We start from the raw sequence: 5,062 nt of genomic DNA on the forward strand, positions 1-5,062 counted from the left end.
AGGGTATTGGGGCTGAGATGAGGACACGACTTCTCCTTCCCCAGGGAGTGGTCGCCTCGATTTGAAGAGAGAGTTCTGGGCTTGGGCTTCAAGGGCTCACTGTGCGCATCCCGCCTCGTGTACCCAGAAGACTCATACTACTTTTCACGCTCCAGTCCCTCCTCCCCTTCCACACCCTCTTCCCTCCAAGCACAGAACCAGGGGCCAAGAGGGCGCTCAAGAGACATTCGGGAGATTATTGCCTTTGGTAGTCACATCCTCCCTACCCGAGCGGTGGCCCAAGGCCGTTTCCGGCCCTCTTGCAGGGAAGTTTTCTGTTTTGCAGAAGCAGCCGGGGCACGCCAGAGATGGCCGTTGTGCGGAGGTGGCGATTGCTGAACATGAGATTTCCATTAGCCTTCTTCAAGTAGTGAAGGGAAGGAACCTGCTCCCCTCCTCCCGGACCACCCTAACCTGAGGCCACGCTCCCGCCAGCCTGCCGACAGCTTGGTGTGGAAGTCTCCGTGTGCGGAGATTCACCCACACTCCTTCCCTTCTGTATCTGCTGCCTTTGAGAGCACTTAGTATGCGCCACGCGCGATGTTAGGAGGTTCCTGCCTAATTTTGTTGCTTCATATTGACATAAGAAGAATGTCAGGCTCAGAGAGGCTAAGTGACTTGCTTAGGGTCACGCAGCCAGTTGGTAGCCAAGCCAGGATTATAGCTCCCGCTTGTTAGGACAAAAAGCCAGAGAGTGTGGATTCAACTCTCGGGAGCTGTGGGGTGGTCCGGCAAATACAGCCAGCATTTGAGGATCCTTGCCTCACCCGGGTTTCCCCTTCCCCTTGTTCCGGTCCACCATCCTCCCGGGAGGCAGGGTCCTAACATCACGCAGTACCCTAGCTAGGCACTCCCAAACGCTAGGCCTGTTCGCTAGCGACCTCTGGAGGGCCAAACGGGTTCGGGGCTCAGTTTGGCGGGGGACAATTTGCATAACGGAGACCGCTCGCTTACCCCACCCCTCCAGCGGTCTCATCTTCCTCGCTCTCCCAGTCCCCTCTGCCCTTCATCCCCGACCCCCTGCTCCTCCCCAGCAAATCCTCCTTCCGAGACTCCCGAGTGGGTCTCTCAGCTCCCATGCTCTCCTCCCACGGCCCTGCACGGAGTCGGGAGGCACCTGAGAGACGGGAGTCCTGAGCTGGACCGGGGAGGGAAGACGCCTGGGGCACTGCCCAGCGCTAACAAAGGAAGCCAGCTGCTGGCCGGCTGAGTTGCTGAGCAAGCGAAGCAGCCGCAATCTCTGCAGTCGACAGAGCGCAGCGAGTGAGTAGGGGTGCGGTGGGCGACGGCGTAGCCCAGGGTCCTTCCTCGGGAAGAGTGAGGCGAAGGGGCGCAGGAGAGAAAGGGAGCGGTGGGGCCCCAGGGGTACCCAGCTTTCGCAGCGCAGGCTGGCCACCTTTTGGCTGAGGGGTGTCAGTATATTTGTCCTGGGCTAGGGGCCGCCTTGGTTTCTCCCTGGCTCCGCGACCCTGCGGACCCACAACAAACCCACGTGCTCTCTGCCACCAGGAGCCCCGCTTTCTCCAGAGCAACGTCTGTAGGGAAGGAGATGGACACACCTAGCAGAGTATGGGTTCCTTCGCATCCCACCTTCTGGGTTTTCAGACCAGATAAAAGGCCCGCGGCGGGGGTGATGACATAGGCACCATAACAAACGCACGTGAGCCCAGCCCTGGGATCCCGGTGCACAGCAAGTCCTTAAGAGCTGCCCTGCGGAGTCGGGCCATTGTCTCAGCCGCCTGGTAGGGAGAGGCTCTGGGGGCAACGTTTGCGGGAGGAGGACGACAGAGACATTTAAAAGGTACCACTTGGGCATCAGACCCAAGTGCCAGACTTTAAAAGGGAAAAACGAAACCAGAAAGCAGCTACGAAAAGATTACTTCAGGCCGAGACTGTCCCCAGCCGTGGTGTATTACTTGATGTGATCAGGACGACCTCTCAATTCCACCTCACGGAAGTTTCTTAGTGATGGGATTCGATTAAGGGTCTAAGGGCCCCCTCCAAAAAAAAAAAAAAAAAAAAAAAAAAAAAAAAAAAGACTGCCTAGTGCACCATTGTTCCTGCGCTCGGGCGACTGCTTCTGCTGGGAGATCTCGAGCGCCTCTGCAGCCTGCAGAAAGAACCGACCAAATTAAATTGCGCCTGGCGCGGTCTTGCCTTTCATTTGCGTTTTGCCTTGTAGGTCCATGCATCTAGCCTGCCTGGGCGTCATCCGGCCTTTTTGGCTTGTTATGCATTTTTACAAGCAAGGCCAGGGTGGTATTATTTTTAGTTCTATCAGAATTTGAGAGAAATTACGAGGCTCGGAAAGAAAAGCCGCCGGTTTGTTTTGCTCTCTGTTTGCTTACATATGCTCAGCTCAGCTTTGCAGATCTTGGTTAACCAGACCTGTTGAGCCAGCAGTGAGACGGTTGGCCTTTTAGGTGATGATATTGGTGCAGGAGTGAGCCCCTAAGATTGTGGGGGTAGGTAGTCTGTGTAGGAATGGATGCACCTCTGCCTGAATGTGCTTGCTGAGCAATTGGGCTGTGGCTTCGCCTTGGTTAGTATCGTCCGAGATTAACTTGGGGAGAACTGGGGGCCCTCCAGCCCCACACCACTGTCATTTAGAGTCCAGAGAGCATCTACTGAACCCTCTTATTTTATAGGCAGGGAATGGAGACCTGGAGAGTTCAGCCACTCGAGCAAGTTTAAACCGAGTATCTGCGACAGAGGGAGGACTTGAGTATGGGTCTCCTAGCTCACACACCGCACACCGCCATGCGGGCAACTGTGAGCAAAGCAGAATTTTGTGGTTGGCTTAAAAGGCAGTGGCCTTAGGCAGAATAGAGTTGAACAAAGAAAGTAATTCAGATTGAAAGCTGCACCCTTCCATTATCCTTTTCAAAAGTTCTTTATGCATTTGAGAAAAAGATTTAGTAATTCCTTACTCTCCTTCCAACTTTTCATAAGCTTAGTTATTTTTCTCCCTTTCCTCTCAAACTGGAATAGAGCCAACTATGGAGTCTTAGATGTTTTGCCTCTCATCCCAGTGCCAGGAAGCCTTTGTTTGGGCATAAGCATGGGCGGTTGACATCAGTCTGCTGGGAAGAAAGTGTCTCTTAGCGGGCTACTCCTGAGCCACTTGTAGGAAAACAAAGCATTGTTTTCGTTGCTTTTATTTAATTAATTAATTATTATTATCTTTTTTAAATGAGAGTTCCAGGGAAGTAGCTGCTTATTTTTGTATTTGGCAAAGGAAAAATTGGAAAACCAAAAAAGCACTTGGAGTCTGGATTTCCCCAAAGCTAATGTACCATTTTGCCCTGTCCCTATATATCCTGGCTATACTTGTCTTTTCTTAGCATGTCTAGGGTGTTTCATTTTCATGGTGCTTCTGCTTGGCATTTAAGGAACTTTAGAAATCTTGTCAAAACTTTTTATTTCCCAGATGAGAAAACTGAGGCCCAGGGAGGAGAAATTACTTGCCTAAGGACACTGAGCAATGAGTCTTTTAGTGCCTCTTTTTGCATAAAAAGGAAACTGTTGCACGAAACGACTTTTTTTGTTGATAACTCACAGTAAAGTCAAAGTTATGACGATTGTTATAACAACACTCTTTAAGTCAGAGAATGCATTCCTTAAGGATTCAAATAGATTTTGATTATTAAACAAAACCATAGATCTCAATGGTAGATCCAGTGAGGAGTATTACAGTTATCATTGGGGATCAGTTTTCTTCAGTGCTTACTAAATGATTCACTTTACTCTTGCCCTGGGCTCCCACATATTCCTTTTTCCAAGTAGAGAGCTGCTTTGAGTATAATCATAAAAAAAAGGGCAGTAAAAGGTCAGAGGAAAGAGACCCAGTTTAGCTCTTTGTGGTATTTAACTTCTTGGGCTCCAGTTTCCTTTTTTGTACAGTGAGAGTACCTCCTGCCCAGTGTCTGCACAGGCTGTTTTAGTGGGGTGGAAGATACTTAAGCCTTAGATTCAGAGGAGTGGATTTGTCATCCCTCTTCTCTCCTGTGTTCCCTGAGAACCAGCAGGCTGCAACCACATTGTATAATGTGAGAAGAACTTGTATGTACCTCCTGGAGTTGTTGTGGCTATTAAGTCATGTGACCCATGCTTGTGACTGTTCAGACCTCTTGGCAGGTTTGGGTGCATCAGTGTTTTAAGTGGTAGAGAATGATAGTGGGAGAATAACCCTGGAGGGTAAGCCCTGTGCTCACGAGACCCTACCTAGACGCAAAGAGGTGTAAATGTTTGCCAATCTGTAAAGGGGGCCTTCGGGTGGTTGTGAAATGTATGTGACTCTAAGGTAAATAAACTTAGTAAGAACCAAATCAAAAACAAAACTAGAACTCTCAGGTGCAAGTGAGTGAAACCAAAAGTCATTCCATTCATTCATTCATTCCATATTTACTGCTAAGCAGGCGGGTGGGGAGTGGTGTCCTGTGCTGAGCCTGGAGTTACAAAGAACACAACCCTTCCTTGCCTCGCCACCCTTGTTCAGAACACCTCAGAAACTGCCCTCAGAAGCCCATGGAAAACAGATCTAATTTATCTCAATATTGACCTCTGGGTTGTGGGTGGGTAGGGGGCTTTTCTTCATGAGTCAGACAAGAGCAAGTAGTAAATTAGGGAGCGGAAGAGGGAAAGCTTCAAAGAGAATGTGGCTCTCCACAAATGTGAGGATGTGGCAGCATTAAAATTGACGGGAATAATTCATTAAAAAAACTCACAGTGATCTTCTGGAACATTAGAGTCCTGAAATTTGCTCAGACCTGGTGTCAGGGATTTGTTCAATAAGAACCAAATTGGGGAAAAATTTTTCTTGCTTGTCTGCATGCATACTGCATGTATTCTGATTTTGATAGATGTATTTTCCATGGGCTAGTATGTCACAGTAACATAGTAAGCAATGCAGTTCCACATTAAAACACTGGGGTAAGAGGGTCAGGTTACCCTTCAGAATCAATTTGGTGATTTATATTTTTCTTTTTCTTTTCTTTTATTTATATATATTAATTAATTTATT

The 5,062-nt window shown here is 48.9% G+C and overlaps 1 protein-coding gene across 4 annotated transcripts in view; it reads left to right on the forward strand.

Moving 5' to 3' along the window:
- Positions 1-317: 317 nt before the first annotated feature.
- ST6GAL1 (ST6 beta-galactoside alpha-2,6-sialyltransferase 1) overlaps positions 318-5,062 on the forward strand; it is a 108,122-nt gene continuing 103,377 nt past the window's right edge. For 3 of the 4 annotated variants that reach the window (XM_015599986.2, XM_006925824.3, XM_006925823.3), the window contains exon 1: positions 318-1,302. The gene's annotated coding sequence lies outside the window, so the exon portion shown is untranslated. The remainder of the gene's footprint in view (positions 1,303-5,062) is intronic. The other variant, XM_015599987.2, reaches the window with a different exon arrangement.

Source organism: Pteropus alecto, unplaced genomic scaffold (assembly GCF_000325575.1).
Source record: "Pteropus alecto unplaced genomic scaffold, ASM32557v1 scaffold88, whole genome shotgun sequence".
In the NCBI taxonomy this organism is placed as follows: domain Eukaryota; kingdom Metazoa; phylum Chordata; class Mammalia; order Chiroptera; family Pteropodidae; genus Pteropus; species Pteropus alecto.